The 18,598-nt window shown below is 31.3% G+C and overlaps 1 protein-coding gene across 1 annotated transcript in view; it reads left to right on the top strand.

The window, feature by feature from the left end:
* Positions 1-13,354: 13,354 nt before the first annotated feature.
* Positions 13,355-18,598, top strand: part of LOC143058273 (uncharacterized) — a 48,803-nt gene continuing 43,559 nt past the window's right edge. The window contains exon 1 of the mRNA XM_076231747.1: positions 13,355-13,500. The gene's annotated coding sequence lies outside the window, so the exon portion shown is untranslated. The remainder of the gene's footprint in view (positions 13,501-18,598) is intronic.

An 18,598-nucleotide genomic window follows, 5' to 3' on the forward strand; every position in this document is an offset into this window, starting at 1 on the left:
TATGAGAAAACCAGAGAATCCCGAAAGGTAAAAACAGATAGTTGAACGGAACGCTGCATTGTATCAGATCACTGTTGACCCATGTTTTAGTGATTCCCTAAATAATGTTTCCTTCAACAGAATACTGATATCAATAGAAACTGATTAATATATAGATATAGAACGATGTGGTGTGAGTGCCAATGAGACAACTCTCCATCCAAATAACAATTTATAAAAGTAAACCATTATAGGTCAATGTACGGCCTTCAACACGGAGCCTTGGCTCACACCGAACAACAAGCTATAAAGGGCCCCAAAATAACTAGTGTAAAACCATTCAAACGGGACAACCAACGGTCTAATCTATTTAAAAAAAATCTTGTACGGAAAAACTTTTTACAGCGAGTCAGATATACGGAACAATTGTATGTTCAACGAGACAAATGAGCCAAAATGTACGTTTAAAACAAGACAGACAATAATGCACTGGATATATAAGGAAAGTTGCATGATTAAAATCATAGATGCTTCAAAAACTACCTGTAACGCTAGACATGTGCATGGACATCCTGGTTGTTCAACGAGTGAGGTATATGGAAAAAAATTGAACCAATAGTAATATATTCGGAAGGAAAACTGTTTGTGCAGCGAGTCAGATATACGAAACAACTTCATGTTAAATGAATGCATGGGAAACCAACATGAACAAATTTACAGATATTGTAAACCAACTTATTTTCGCGGATACTTTATTTCGCATTTAGCCCTTTCTGGTCCATTTCGCAGCGATTAAATTTCACGATTTTTAAATTCAATCGATGTAATAAGAAAACAAAGCATCTTAGTTTAAAATGTTCACGACGATTTATCTTTGCGTTAATTTTCTTCTCGCAAAAGTTGCGAAAAATAATTTGTATACATATATACGGAAAAACTGCATGAACAACGAGACAAATGTATTTGAAAACTGCATTTTCTTTATGACACACATGTCCGGAATACTGCTAACAGAATATATAACAAAACACTTCTTGTACAACAAAACACATATACCAACGATACAAGTATACAAGATAATTGCTCGTACACCGATAGTTGCATGGGAAAACTGATTGTACATCGATAGACATGTAACAAACACCTACGTGTAAAAGAAAACTGCTTAAGGATGTACTTAGGTGAGGTTAGGTAAAAATTAAGAAATTAAGAAATTAAAATTGATACTATAAGCCTGTAGAGCATCAATTAAGGATAAAGATAACCTAAAAATATTGATAGGTCATGGACCTCCTTTTCGAGATATTTGAGATTTAAAATATGGCGGGAAAAGGCTGACTCAGACTTTTACCTTATATTTGCATTGGTATTATTTGGGTCTCAGAACAAATGAAAGAAAATCAAGAATCTTCTAAAATTTTGATAAATTACCTTTCATGAGCTATTAAGTCTTATATGAAAAAATAAATGGGTATTATGGGGCAAAATATTTTACATTGTATTCTATGGAAAAACACCAAGGAGTCCGAACATTTGACACAAATTCCAAAACCTCACATAAGTACATCCTTAAAAGGCGATAGTAATTATGGGAAATCAGCAGGTACAGCGAAAAACATGTATAGAAAAACTGCTTGTGCAACAACACATGTGTACAAGTACACTGTTCGATCGTACAACGACCAGTGACAGATGTACGGGACAACTGCTGATACAGTGGTAGACAAGTGCCAAAAAAAAAACAACACTTGAACAACAACACATGGGTACAAGAAAACTGTTTAAAAACAATAGTAATTACAGGAATCTTGGTCATATATTGATGTATTTATTCTTCATTGGTGCTTGCAATCGTCGTTGGCTTTTCCCATTAGTTAAAACGGAAGTCACAATGATAATGATAAAGGTTTGATACTATAAGTCAATACATTAATTCTGTTTATGGGTATTGTAACACAAAACACATCGTCTTTCAAAAATCTAATCGACTTAATCAGAATAAATATCTTTAAAATAGCAGACAGCTTGAGAAATGCTAAAATTTGACTTCAAATCTAAACGTTTAGGTTTTATTTTCGACACCAAATTATAAATCGTTCAAGAGTACAGAACACTTGAATGTTAGTTTAATTAATTTTGGTGGTGTTTTTAAATTTTGTTCTGTGATTTGGCGTTTAATTTTGATTAATGGGAATTTAACAACCATAGGGATGATTTTCGTAGAGGATTAATGCATTTTCCAAACAGTAAAATAGCCTTTTTATTATATCGAGAAAACATGAACATTGAAGAGAACCGCTTGAATGATATGAATTTATTTATTTGGTTCATTCAATAGAATTACAAATCAACATTGATTTCAGTAAAGATGTACAACTCATGTCATAATGGGTTTATTGTTTTTTTCTAAATTTACAGTTACATAAATAAGTTTTGTACGGGTACAACCAAACTTCAAAACCAAATCTGTACATTTAAGAAATAATTGATACAAGCTATATTTTATTGTAGTTTTAACATGGGTAGGCATTATATTAGTGATTATTTTTGCACGAGCGATATTGATAGCATGCATCAATTATTTCGATTCTGATAAGGTCAATTAAGGTCATTTCTATGATCGATGTATTTATCTGTTTAGGTGTAGAGCATTTTAGCAGGTTAATCCATGGACCGCCTTGGTTTTTGTTTGTTTACAAGAAAACGACTGGCAATGTGGATTTTTCAGAGGGAGGGGTTTTGAACAGCCATCATGAGCTTTGTCGTATCTAGGTCAAATATGTCAATCGCGAATTGGTACACACTATTAAATATTGTAAACATAACAAATGTATAAGGTGTTAAAAATGCATGTTAATTTGATAAAAAAATTCCCACCAACACTAACACGTAGCGTCTTTTGGGTATGCAGGGTATAAACATGTACATGTATATTCAGTTTCCATTCAGTATAGCAATGCAAATTTCATCGACAGAAATTAACACTGTGAAATGTTGAAGACTTCTAAACAAGTAGATTTCGTACCTACATAAATTTCAAAATCAGTCAAACGAACAATTACAATTTGAGTATACCGATGTTCTGTAAAACATACTGTATATGTTGACTTTTAGGTGTCGTGTGGGTTGGTGTTTTTGTGTGTGCGTGTGTGTGTGTGTCCTTTTATTTTTTATTAACACATATTGTTGACTAGCATTACGATGGGGAACTTTAAAAAGTTTTGCTCCCTTAAGTAGATAATAAACAGGTTATTTCTTGAATTAAAAATGAGACGACAAACCCATAAGCAATCAGTATATCAACATGTTTGTCTCTTGTGTAAATGTTTCTGTGTTGATTTTGCAGCATCAGTGATATTAGGTTAATATAAACGTCTATATTTTTCTCTTTCATTTCATTTTTGTTCTCCATTTTGTATTTTTTGCCCAACATGTATTCTCTTTTCTGTAAATTCTATCCATCAATTCCAATTTAACAGTTAAAAACTTGATTAAAATCTCCGCGATGCCTTTTAAAGCAGGTTTGATTAAAATATTTGATATAAAATCTAGAGGGACAGAAATGAGCATTCTAAAATTTCATTGACTTTTCTAATAGCTTTATTTGCATAATATACGGGACAATATACGTTAATAATTAACTAAGCATTCAAATGCTGCATCATTTTATTACTATAGTATCGCTTTTGTATCATAATATTAACCGTTGAAATTACTATTTGTTGCAATTTCTTAGTAAATTAAATGTTATTGTCTATCATTCTTTTCCTCTCTACTTTGTTAATTAGTGTAGAATAGCTTTTGAAACATTTGAAGTTATTTAATTTATAGCACGTGCTAATAAGCGACTATAGTATTATATTAGTACACTTTCATGTCACTAGTTCTTCTAAAATGAGGGAGTCTAACCGAGGATCGCTGTCATTTTAAGTTTTAGTAAACTATATTATTTTTTTAAATATTGATTGATTGATTGATTGATTGTTGTGACATGTAAATGCTAGTTTCAGCACTATTGTGCTATTCGGTCAATTTTTTATTGATGGGGAAAGTCGGAGTTCACGGAGAGAACTGACGACCTCGGTAGGGAAACTAACAACTTAGTCAATAAAGATAGGAGTCGAGTGCAGCTTCCAAGTGCGGGATTCCAACTACTCACAACCTCAGTGTTGACAGGCTAGTGAAATAATTGCTTTTTTACTTAGACCACTCGGCCACTGAGGGACTCCAAAAGTAATGTATAGATACACTTTAAGCTTTGAAACATATGGAAATTTTATATTCAATTTCAGTCGTTGTAATATGTGAATTGACGGTTGCAGAAATATTTTTTTTTATTATAAAATTATCATCATTCGATTTTAACTTCTAAACCAAACAATAGAGTGAGTTTAACATTTATAACTTAGTGTCTTGATGAGGTGCGACGACATACAAAATAAAGAAATATGAACCAAAAAATGAGGAAAAATGTCATAAATGAAGAAAAATAGGCATAGTTTAAGAGTTCGGAAATTCTTGGACCTCGTATACGTATTTGATATATCAAGAAGAATGATTCCAAACGTTAATAGTGTATAATCTGTATAAAACAAATCAAATTATAGTTTCAAAATAAATGCAAGAAAAACAACATTGTATCCTGGAAACGATTAAGACGGCTAAAATACATCAGTATGTTCGTATTTTTGTTTCGGTTTAGATTTTTTTTATCACCAAAACAGTTTTTTCGAAGACACACACATTATAAGAGAAAATCTCTTTCTGGACTCAGAAGTGTTTAAATTTCCGACGAGAAAATTCAGTTCATATTTCCGAGACATTCTGTTATCGACCACAAACCCTACACATATCCGTTTAAAATGTCTTTTATTGAACAGCAAATACAGAATAGTCTGTCTTTAAAGATCAAAATGAAAAGAACAAATTTCAACTTTGACAACTTAATGATTTAGTAGTACTCAGAAAAAAAATACTGAAGAAACACTCCTTAAAGAAACACCTGACAAATACTTATGTAAATAATTATAAAATTCTCAATCATTTTATATCGGAACATTCTGACACAAGTTTAATTGAATCTGTAATCACTTGTACAATTTTCAATATTTGTTTTCTTAGCAATGACATTCAGCGATGAAAAAAGATTGACAAATTTAAATTGTGAGTACGAAACTACGGTTTAATTTTCACTGCTTGATGTAATATTAACCATAATAATCGTTAATCGTGACAGTACAGATTAGAAAATCTGGGTCTATTCGTTACTTCCAATTTTAGATTTAAGCATCATTACAAAATTTTAACCTCGTTCTCGTTTATCAAGTACGAGTAAACGTAGTGCTGGTGCATATCTTGTAACGTTTATCAATTAATCAATTTGATTGGTGAAGGTGCTCCGGTATCGGCAAGATTCATATGATACATTCTGTCTGCAAATAATCAGTTCATGAAATATTTATAATTACGCTGTAATAGCTAAGGTTGCATCTCTCAGACAAAGTTAACCTTACAAGTTCTGTATTCATGTTTAGGTTCCCTTAGTTTTGTACTCTCTAGGAGAGAGCCGGATTATATAAAAAAAGAAAAACTAGTTAATTTTTAAAAAAAGGCGGACGCATGAGCACCTACTTGTGGGTATTTCACTAGAACGTATTGTTCTGATAAAAGTAGTAGACTTTTGTGTTTGTTTGATTTTCGTTATCACTTTAGATATCAAATCTTAAAGATGTACTCAAAAGCATAGAAAAGAAAATTAAGACAATACTAACACAATTTACTCATCTTTCAAATACAAGGAGTTTGATTCCTGGTCATAATTCAGAACGATCGGAACTTGTTCAACACACATTTTGTTCTTAAAATGAAGTCAGGAGTATGGCAGTTGTTATCAAAAGTTTGTTCCTATGTATGTTGCATTGGCGTTTGTTTTTGTTGCACCTCTTTGTTTCTGTTATTCCGTTGTTTCTTGTTATAGTTGTTGTGTTTTATTATTCGGTTATTTTTTGTTAATCCGGATTTGTTTATCTCAATTGATTTATGACTTTTGAAAGCGGTTCTACTGTTGCTTTTGTTTACAGTTTTCTGAACGTTATTGTTTTGAATATTTTAAACAATATTCCCACTTTAAAAAGAAATCATTACTTACCACAAAATTTGATATTTATAATAATCTGCAATGGGTATTTAAATTGAAATTAAAACGTTAATATTTTATCGCAACTGCTTTAAAATACAATGACAATTTTATTAATTTAAGTCATATCGAATTCACATTGGGCGAGTGTTTATTACCCGGAAAAGAGAAACTAATTTTTTAACGTGAAATCAAGGTCTGTACTTTCAGAACAAAGGAATAAAATTGCTTTCTTTTCATTTGATGCTTTGTAATTAGATAAGGTAATAGGGTTTAAATTAAATGTATCGAGTCGAAACACGTGACACGATTTTACAAAACACTCATTTGCAAATCCGTCACCACTATTTCTTAAAGATACGATGTCATGTAAATAGCCAAAATGTACAAAAAAAACCATGGGATTCATGAAATAGCAAGTTGTAAAGCTCTATATATAGCTAACCAATAAAGTTTATAAACAATGCTAAATATAAATTATACGAGAGATCTGTATATAACTGGCAGTATGGATTACATTTGATTAATAAGAACAATGAGTTTTAAGGAAAACAGGAAAAGTATCATTTTCTTTAAGTTTAGAACTTTCTAGTATCCAATTAAAACTTTTCAACTGATTTTGTATGACAAAATCTCTGTATTATGTTATTTATATCTGGTTTAAATGCCACAATCTGACTTTTTCGCTGATAAATCATGTGGATTAAACCTGGTTTTATAGCTAGCTAAACCGCTCACTTATATGACAGTCGCATAAAATTTCTATATATTGACAATGGTGAGTGAACAAACCAATCAGGCATAAAAGGTAAATAAGTCAAAATAGGGGTACAACAATCACCAAGGTGATACTATCTTTTAATCACTATAAAAACAAACAGATATGTAAATAATCTTTGGCACAATAACGCAAACACAAACAAAGTACAATTGATTGTGATTCAAGATAATATTTTTCATTTCAGCTAAGTTTAAAATATACTATCTTTTAATGTATTACATAAGTGATCGGTATACGACAGTTAAAGAGAGTATTTGCCATTTGATATAATGCTAAGTAACTGTTCATCACACAAATTCGATTCTTTCGTGATACGAAATAAATGTCTGAAACTCCAACCCTCCTCAGGTTTAAATGGTCATTCCTTATCGAAGGACTTAAAGCAACGTTCTATTGTATAAAGCTGTTGTCGTACATAGTTGTTCCGGTCACATCAAACAGAACATCTTCTATATTGTGTGTGTATGCTTTCGCTAATGTGCTTTGTCTATATGCCTTTTGTTTTTCCATGTTACATATTTGTTTGTTTATAAAGTGATTATGAATATTTGTTCTGTTCACACTTTGTTGTCATGAGAATGGAGGTATATGCGACTGTCATACATGCCAGAGGATTAGCTAGCTATAAAACCAAGTTCAATCCAGCATTTTCAACCTTAGAAAAATGCCTGAACCAAGTCAGGATTATGAGAATTGTTGTCGATTTTATCCATGTTTGGGCTTTTGGTTTTGCCATTTGCCATTTTCCGTTTAGAATTCTTGAAGATCGTTTTTTTACTGTTGTGTCGTTGTTCTCCTCTTATATTTAATGCGTTTGCCTCAGTTTTAGTTTGTTACGCCGATTTTTTTGTCTATGGATTTATGAGTTTGAACAGCGGTATACTACTGTTGCCTTTTTTTTCATTTGTTATTTTAACTTCTACCATGCAATAATACAAATGCATGTATTGGATATAGCTTATACTTATGCTGATTCTCGTCCTTTCCACATACGGGTATCCGAGAAACCCGTTTTTTTCCTATGTCTGTTTGAGCCAAATATATTCAATGTTTATAACAAACATAACACTGTAAAATCTCAAAGCATCAATTTTGTTTTGTCCCTATGTACAACAGTATTCAACATGATTTATTTTCTAGACAATATAATAAAGTGTATTAAATTATAGTTATTGTTTAATTTTAGTATAATTAAAATGACAACATAACAACTAGTTTATTTTCAAACTGGGACTCGTTATTAATACAATGAAAGTAAACAGTAAACTTCCAGTAAAAACCACAATTCAACCAATCAGGAACTAACATATAACCCAGAGCCAGGCTTTTGATTTATCAGTTTTTGTCAGAAGCATTTTAATATGCATTACATTTGCGTAAATTAAGAGCACTTTAATTCCATTTTCAAATTTGAATTAAGCTATATCGTTAAATTGAGTGATCAGTAACGCCAGGTGCATTGAGCGATGAGTTTTGAATTAATATTTTATAAATTAAATCGACTAAAAAATATAAAATTAAAGATAACTAATTTCAATCAATGATAATATACATTGCAAGTATCAGAGGGATAGTTAGGGGAGACTATTAAATTTTCATGATTAAAGGGTAATGACAGGTGGGTTTTAACGATTAATATACTGGCTTGGCAAGAACTGAAAACAATTTTGAAAAGACGGGACTACAATGAGTATTCTGTAATACAATAAAATTGAGAATGGAAATGGTGAATGTGTCAAAGAGGCAACAACCCGACCATAGAACAGCAGAAGGTCACCAATAGGTCTTCAATGCAGCGAGAAATTCCCGCGCCAAGAGGCGTCCATCAGCTGACCCCTACACAAATATATATACTAGTTCAGTGGTAATGAACGCGTTTTGCAATACAAGGGGGTGGGGGAATTTATCAACCAATAAGCATGCATAACAAAATGAAAAATCACTACGACAGCAACCAACACGACAACTCAATATAAAAAAGAAGATGTGGTATGATTGCCAATGAGACAACTATCCACAAAAGACCAAAATGACAAAGACATTAACAACTATAGGTCACCGTACGGCCTTCAATAACACGTTACTGTCTTCAGTTGGACGCATTGAGAATGGGGTTGGGGTTTTCAACATATTTAAGAGCCCCCATACTCTAATCTAGGACAGTGGTGTAGAAGCTCAACATGATTTTTTAAAAGAACAACTTTTAAACATCATTTGGGATGTTTTGACTCATTTTATAAGAACGAAAATAAAAAGAAGCACATTTAAAAAAAAGACAATAGCAACGATATAAATACCTAAATTGTTGTTGTTATGGGTATAACTTTCTTAATTTAAAAAAAAACATTTTAACAGAGTTTTTGCATTCTTATCCATTTAATCTGTGCCGATACACCTTCTACACCTTCTATTACTAAAATATACGTATGCGTCTTTTGTAGACGAAACGCGCGTCTGGCATCAATACAAAATTCAATCCTGGTATCTATGATGAGTGTATTTACAACCACTGGGTCGTTTCCACTGAGTTTTAAATCCCCGAGGGTATCACCAGCTCAGTAGTCCGCACTTCTGTGCTGTCATAAATAATCATTGATATGGTCATACTTATAAATGAACTGATTACAAAACCTTGGAATTTTAAATATTAAGGCTTTTTTACCCCAGGAATAGATTACCTTTGATGTATTTGGCAATACCTTTGATGTATTTGGCAAAACGTTTATTACTTTTGGTCCTAAATGCTCTTCAACTTCGTACCTTTATTGACCTTTTAAACTGTTTTGGATTCGAGCGTCACTGGTGGGTCTTTTTTTAGACATAACGCGCGTCTGGCGTAAATATAGAATTTAATCCTGCCAGTGGTATCTATGATGATTTTGTTTATGCACAATTCATCATAGTGATTGGTGTGTTCTAATGAAGATGGTATAGCGCACACATATTTCCTGTCCCTGGACCAAATATAGAAATAAAAACATGTGGAATGATTGCTAATGAGACAACTCTCCATCTTAGTCACAATGTATAAAAACTTAACAATAATGTTTTAAAGTACGACATTTAACACGGAGCTTTGAATCACATCGAGCAGAAACATATAAAGAGTCTCAAAATGACTAGTGTAAAGCAATCAAACAGGAAAATCAACGGTGTAATCTATAAAAAACAAGAAATGAGAAACACTTATAAACCGCATCAACATACAACAATCACTGAACAACAGTTCCTGATTAAAGACAGATGCAATCAAATGCAATGGGTTTAAACATTTATTATTTGCCAACCTTCACCCTAACATAAAATAGAAGTGTAAAACATCAAATGAATATAGATGCAATATTCGTTAATCAGCATGTAACAGTCATAAATCAATGCACAATATTATAGTACATAAATGTTTAAAGAAAATCTGTTAATGTGATGCTGAAATTCGATACTTTTGTCATTTGATTTTTAGCAGATGTTGTTGTTTTTACACAAATTAAGTCTTTCATGAAAGTTCTAACAATTCTGATGTTCGCATTTTTTTATGATTTCAAAATTTCGTTTCCAGTTTCAAGAATAACTTGCAAGTTTAAGAACAAGGTACATACATGTAACGGCGTCTATTTTCGAAATTCTGTATATTATATTCAGAGCTATATATTGTTATAAATCTTTTACATGTAGCATAATACAGGCAGATATCTCAATAGATTGATTAATTCAAAACACAAACATACAAAAATAGTACGGAAAGATAAATAGTTCATGTTCAAAAGTGGCCGTACATTGACCTATAATGGTTTACTTTTTTCAAATTGTTATTTGGATGGAGAGTTGTCTCAATGGCGCTCACACCACATCTTCCTACATCTATTGGATGGAGAGTTGTCTCAATGGCGCTCACACCATATCTTCCTATATCTATTGGATGGAGAGTTGTCTCATTGGCGCTCACACCACATCTTCCTATATCTATTGGATGGAGAGTTGTCTCAATGGCGCTCACACCACATCTTCCTATATCTATTTGGATGGAGAGTTGTCTTATTGGCGCTCACACCACATCTTCCTATATCTAATGGATGGAGAGTTGTCTCAATGGCGCTCACACCACATCTTCTATACGGTTTTCTTATATCTATTATGTCATCTAGGATGATCAGCACGGTGATTTTTCTTGTACTTTGCAATGATCCAATTTACCCAATATTTTCCATATCTTAAAATTTACGAAGTTCCCATTTTTGAATATATACATAACTGGTTAAAAATATCACAAGACTTTAAGACTTATAACAATCTACAATCTTTAATAAGTATTTGTTTGAAGCAAAAACAGCATAAATAAAAGATAGTGTTTAACTAAAAAGTAAAATAACTATCGACAAGTGACCATATTTGGATGATGATGAAAACAACGAGAGGTCATTGCACGACCTTCAACAATGATTAAAACCTATACTGTTCAGTCAGCTTTGAAAGGCCGCCCCATGATAAATTGTGCAGCAATTAATAAAAAAGCAGTGACCGGATTTATTTTTAAAGCATTTAACAATGTTTAAGAGAAAACAAATATGGCTAATATCCGGGACACATATACATTGTAGTTGCTGTTGATATCGTCTTAAATCCTTTTGATAATATCATTGGAAAATTGATAACGTCATAATTGCAAAATTTAGTTGTTTTGTTAAGCGATTATTTTTTTCAAATGTTACAATGTCGATGCCTTTATTCATCAATGATTCGTTAAAATAAATACCAGCACGTTTGCCCTGAAACATTTCAATGACGTCAGGATATTGTACACAATGAAATTAAAATAGTAGAAAAATAAACGTCACTGATAGATATTGAATATCATCATTTTAGGAAATTTCACATATTATTTTTAAAATTAATTTATAACTTATCAATTGGTCCTGGTTTATTTAAAGATCAGCACTCGTTAGGTTTTTCTATATTTACACATATATGAACGCAGTTTATATGACAAAAGAAACGTGCAAACAATGACACGTGTAAAAAAAAAGACAAACTATTTTTCTATATCTATTTAGAAACAACAAGATGAGAACCTCATTGTTTACCAAGGTTCATCCTTTTCAGTAGGTGTTACGTTAGAAGTTGTACCTTTCTCAATCTTAACACACCTCCGTCTCTAAATGCTTGTTTTAACAATGCATGACACATGAACAAACACCAACAATGTAAATCAATCTATATACCCTTTGTAAACTCATATTATCTTAGTATGAAAAAGTTAAAAGGGACACAAAAAGTCGATACTCGAGTCAATAAAAAAAACCACAAAAGAAGAAACAAATAGATTTAAAATAATGGTATTTAGAGACATACTATTGTATCACGAAAACTTTTCCAAATTTTTAATTGAATCCCAAAAAAATGTAACCTTTTGTCAGTGTTATGTAAAAGTGTCAATGGTAACCTTTGACCTTTTCATTCTGTGCCGTACTATCTCAACTTAATACAACACTCCCAAGTATGTTGATTGCAGCTGATGTTTTGTTGATTTACCCTCACTAACCTAACAAAGAGATTGCTCATCACATTACCGTAGACATCAAAGAAATACACACAATAACGAATTAGTTGATCGATTATAGAAGAAAGGAATAATTTGATCTCCAATAAAAATATGGAGAGCTTTATTTTTTTTTTATTAATTAAAATTCGAACTGTATACATAATCATTATTATTTAATTTTTCTATTTTAAGGTGAAAAGAAAAGAAATATATTATTTGAACACTACATTTTGTTTATGTTAAAACGCGTTTAAATCTATTTTATATTAATCATTCCACATTAAAAATACGTATAGTATATAAAGAATAAAGTAAAATTCAAATCTATTTGTGTTTATTTAAAAACAATAAGCACATTTGTATTTGAAGAATACGCCATATCCGTTATATTATACAGTAGAATTGATTTAATAAAAGTAGATCTTATATTGCATTTAACAATATAAAATATAAAACAATAAATGATCATCAGATTCTTTTGTGTTTATTTTTGTATGTAAAAATAAGGCGAATAAAAGAAAGAAATATATTTCACAAACAAATGTCGACTCAGAGATCTGAGAGATGTGAAATATTCCTGTTTTTTAGTGTCCGGTCAAATTACAACTTAGTTACTGTGCATTTTCTAGGATTCTACAAAAATGTAGGATTTTCTAACTGTATCTTCACATCTCAAATATAAATGGACGTTAATTTGTTTTATAACTTGTCAATTATATCAATTTGTGTCTTTAGATAAAAGTTCGTTCGGTTATTGCACTTTAAAAGCTCAAACCAATCCAGTTGTACGTATTGGAGTTTTCATAACATAAACCATTTACAGAATTATGTATAATATCTACACGTGATCAGTGATATGAAATAATCCCCTTACAACAAGTTCATAGGTCATTTATCCTTTCAATCTACTATATATTTTAGCTCATTTTACCATTTGTCTTCAAAACACCCACATAGTAATAATGAACAAAACGCAGGATAGACGGAGATGAAATGAATGATTGTAAAATAAAGAACAAAAGACGGAACATACTTTTACTTGCATCTTTAATTTCATAATAATTGGAGGTAGGTCATTTTATTTTTAGTAAAGTTTGTGAAATTTAGTATATAATTACAATCTTCCATACACCAACATATCAGATTTTCGAGTAATTAAGTGCAGATAACTAAACATATCAGATAGTTTTTAATGAAAGGTTGTTTCAAAATGTACCTGTTCCGGTAATGGATATATAATAAGTAACGTCAGTGCAATCGTTAGATTTTTTTCGTTTTTATTCATAAAAATGATTTTTAGCAATATAAAGATGCAAGAGGTTTACATAACAAAAACTCAATGGTTTTACATAAGTTCTATTATACTATGAAAGGAAAACATGAATTATTAAAAAATAAAATGAAAAACAATATGTCAGGCAAACTACCTTCTGTAACCTCGTCAGAAAAAATTGACCTTAAAAAAGGCAAACAATAACCAACAAGACATGGTAAATATAGCGGGACTGATATTCACTTACCATGGTGGTGTTAGATTCTGATAATACTTTTTTGGTATCTTGTTTCTCTTTTTGTTATTGATATAATATATCATACATAGAAGACATTGACTTCAGTTAACCATTATCAATTTACCACGTCATAATTTGTTTGATGATATGGTTAAAAGAGAACGTGAATTTAAATACGATTTGTTCGTGTAAACATATTGATACTTTGATTAAAATTACGCTTAAAGGTTATCAATTTAGCTCTAGTAAGATGTTTGAATATTGGCATCATAGGTACTAACTTTTGGTTTAATTCAATCCAAACAAAACTAAATATGTAATGTTTTTCACTGCTAAACACTTAAATGTACGGTCCAAAATCCTGTTGATACCTGTTTTTGTGCATTGTACAAAGTCATACTATTCTCAGAAAGTCAATGATGTGTAGACGCATTTGTACTTAATCTATTGAATGTGTACTGACTGGTAATTTGATCAATTAAGCTCTTTCTTACTGAACATACTCTTAATCTCTTGCAGTCTGGTGTCACATCGTTTTCATAGGTTATAGCTTGCAAACATATACAGTGCGGCGACGTCGTGCATGTGCCTTTCCCAAAACTATGAGTATTAAATGGAGGAGTTATTTTTGGTGCATTGTTTATGTGTCAATCGCAACTGTATTTTATTTACAATTTCCCTTATGGTTGCATTTATATATTTTTTCATCAATTTTATCATTATCAAGTAATTTCCATCTCATTTGTAATCTTCACCTTTTGCTGGCAATAACAACTCACTGCGCGGTAGACGGTTCACCTACACTAGCAATTAGCACTTCCGCAATAAGTTCTAAAAATGTGTGGTACTTATTAACTGAAAACACGTATATTAAATACACGTTACCAGTGTTATTTGAATATCAAACAAGTTATACTTTTAAATGTCTTTCATGCCTTTTCGATGTTACTTTGTTCTCTGAAGATTTGTTTTAGTAAACAGGGAAAAGAAACAAAGAAGCGAACGATCAATTTGCAACAAGTCGTAGTACTAGTAAGACAGGCAATACAATGAGCAAACGTAAAGCAAACAATAAGCCACAAAACACTATATAAAAAGTAACATTGCGGAATACATCAAAACCATAAGGATAAGCAGATCCCACAATGCAAATGGTAAACGTAATAAGCTGTATGTGTAGTTTTCACTGACAGCTGATATATTTTCTAATTTATTGCTTAACTCAAGTTCAATGGAGTAAACTATCTTCTGATACTGATTGTTTGTGCGTTAATAAGGTGGATTTAACTGAACGCTTAGGTTTTGATATCTTAAGTCGAACTAAATACGTTGGTTCTTTTTGTCACACAGTTATATACTAGTACTACACTATATTTTGTGTGTACTATATATTTACTACGTTCATTCATACATTCATTCATTCATTGACGGACAGTTAGAAAAAGACTTTATTCTATATACTACTCTGCACGAAGTTATTATGCATGCAACCCCGCCACTTTTTCTAGCACTATATATACGGTGAACTCGTACTAATGCGAGTTTCACACATTTTAGCACGCACGCTACATAAGGGACACATAACTTTTTCCCTACTTTCAGTGTGAAATAAAGGGTTTGCAACATTATATTTCGTCACATATTCAACTCCCTATTTTCAAATATCAAGTGGCCATATTAACCTGTGACATTTTTTTTTCACGAGTATGTAGCACTGTTTGCATTTTAATATAGTTACATGTTTGTTTGATAAGCTCAACATAGATACCAGGTATTACACTTTACCAGGCGCATGTTTCCTTTTCAAAAGGCTCACCAAAGCCGCGCGAATGAACAAATTTAAGAAAGCCTAAGAGTATTGGTGACCAAACAGACCAGAAGGTTTTTTTTTCAAAATACAGATTATTTATCCCTAGGGTAATATATATTTTGTATTTAGAACAAATGTCTGTACACTAGACAATTGAATTTAATAAGTGACTGAAATTTGATACTGGCGAATGAACTTGTGTTCAATGAAGACTAAAATATCTGAAAATATACAAATATAATATGGGAAAAAGTAGAAAATATCTTTCATTGTGCACGATTAGAAAAAGTAAATTATAACCTTCAACCGTTTATATAGTATAAAATTGAGAAAGGAAGTGAGGAATGTGTCAAAGCGACAATAACTCGACCATAGAGCAGACAACAGCCGAAAGCCACCAATTGGTCTTCAATGTAGCAAGAAACTCCCGCACCCTGAGGTGGTCTTCAGCTGGTCCCTTAAAAATATGTATACTAGTACATTGATAATGGACGTCATACTAAACTCCAAATAAAACTAAGAAACTAAAATTAAAAATCATACAAAACTAACAAAGGTCAGAGCCCAAGACTTTGGACAGGCGCAAAATGACGGCGGGGTAAAACATGTTTATGAGATCACAACCCTCCCCTATTACTCTAGACAATGTAGAAAAGTAAACGCATAACGATATGCACATTACAATTTAGTTCAAGAGAAGTCCTAGTCTGATATCAGAAGATGTAACATATATACATGTAGAGTTACTATACGTTCTAATGTAATGCTTCACAATTATTGATAAAGAGAAGCAAGTAATCACAGACATGAATAAATAACCGCAAACTATATATGTCCTTCATGATGTTGTCCGAACTGGCTGTAATTTCGCCAAATAAATCGTGTCAACTAGAAATTATAAAATGATAAAAAAATCAGTAAACATCACCTTAGGCATCACAATGCACATTTTTTGCATTATGAACGAAAAAGAAAAAATAAACAACCATCGCATATTAGAGCTTAGCATTACTAATATACCATTGGCGTTGCATTGACATATGATTTATCCTATACCAGGATCATGTTTTCCGATGTTGTTTCATTCTTTCAAAACGGATCCTTTCATACATTTCTATATGGTACGAGTTATGCTTATTATAGATGACCTGTGAAAAGTAAAATCACAAAAATACTGAACTCCGCGAAAAAATCAACGGAAAGTTCCTAAACAAAAATTCAAAACGGAAAGTTCCTAATCAAAATTTCAACGGAAAGTCCATAATCAAATGGCAAAATCAAAAGCATCAAACATGCATTTGTTCGCTTTCAAATCTTGGTTTTATGGTTTTTGACGGCTGAATGTATCACTAGCAATCTCACTACATGTCCTTATTTTAATTCTATGTCATAAACTCGATGCGTGATGGTTTATTCTGTAGTAAAACTAATTTATAACCAATGATTTCATAAAAGACATTCTAAATATTGTAAATTATTTTTTTTGTATATTGGAGTTCTAATATAAATCAATTCATTCTGGTAAAACAAGCTGTTCTTCGAAAAAAAAATTAAATCTATACAAATACTTACAATATTTGCCATATTTAAGAATGGAATGCTTCTTTCTGTAACTTCATTGGGGTGTAAAAGCCTTGACCGAAGTACATTTTGTATGAAGCGCGGAAGTGCTTAATACTAAAAATGTGCGCACGGTCAACGCTTTTACGCCCCTATGAAAATACAAAAAGAAGCATTCAATACTTATAATTACATTTTTTTAGCAATGACCATGAAAACACGAATTTTATTATTGTTTTATTTAATTCACCTGTGCACTTTATTGTGAGACCACGTGTTATCATGAATGAAAAGTTTTATTGAGCAATGCAATAGGAATAACACGTGATGTGCAGTTAGCCAATCAGAAAAAGTATCATAATGAAACATGCATCTAATGTAATTATTGTCACGTGTAACACTGAATAACATGTTAACTTTCGAAAATGTGTATACACGGACAACTTAAACAGTTGTATTTAATGGTAATATATGATTGTGTTCAAATCGTTTTTCAAATGTCGATTCTTAAATTTAAAGTGAAAAAAAAATAATAAACAATTTAATTGTTTGATTTGCTTTGTTGGTTTATTTTTGTTGTTTTGTGTGGTCTCCCTACTACTCTTTCTGGTTTTTTGTAACTTTTTATTATTTGCTTTTGTTTTGCTTGTTTTGTTGGTGCGATTCAACTGTTTAGTTCTTTTATTTAGGTTTGATTTGTCTGGTTTAGATGGCTTTGTTAGAGTCGATCAGGGAGTGGCGTTTACCTTCATTAAAATCATGATTTATCCCTTAAAAATAAAATGTGCTTCTTTAATCAAGGCGACAAGTGTGGAAAATAATTTCGTTGTCATTTTTTCTTGGAATTGGTCAAAATTTAAATGGTATAAAATGTCTTTCTAAGTATTTAATTGAATTGCTTGCTTGTGTATACAAACTTATGACTTCATTACAGAAATTTATAATTAACACTCAACAATAAGTTTCAATGGACAGGACATATACGGAAATTTGACAAATCATACTATATTGAATTCGTACATGAGTAAAACTGTAAAATTGAACAACAGGAAACACATTTCGGTTAATGATTTATAAAACGTTGAAGTTGTTTTTTTATTGACCGATTAATCATTTTTCAATATCTAATTTAATTTTCAGATCGTAAACTTTGTTTTCTACTACTAATAAAAGTAAATAATACAATACAAATTCCAAGCCTAGACAATTTCTATTATTTTGCATCGAATTGAATATATTTTATTACTTTTAAGTAGTAGTAGTCTAGTCATAAAATGATAGAAAT

This window comes from Mytilus galloprovincialis, chromosome 14 (genome assembly GCF_965363235.1).
Source record: "Mytilus galloprovincialis chromosome 14, xbMytGall1.hap1.1, whole genome shotgun sequence".
Lineage (NCBI taxonomy): Eukaryota > Metazoa > Mollusca > Bivalvia > Mytilida > Mytilidae > Mytilus > Mytilus galloprovincialis.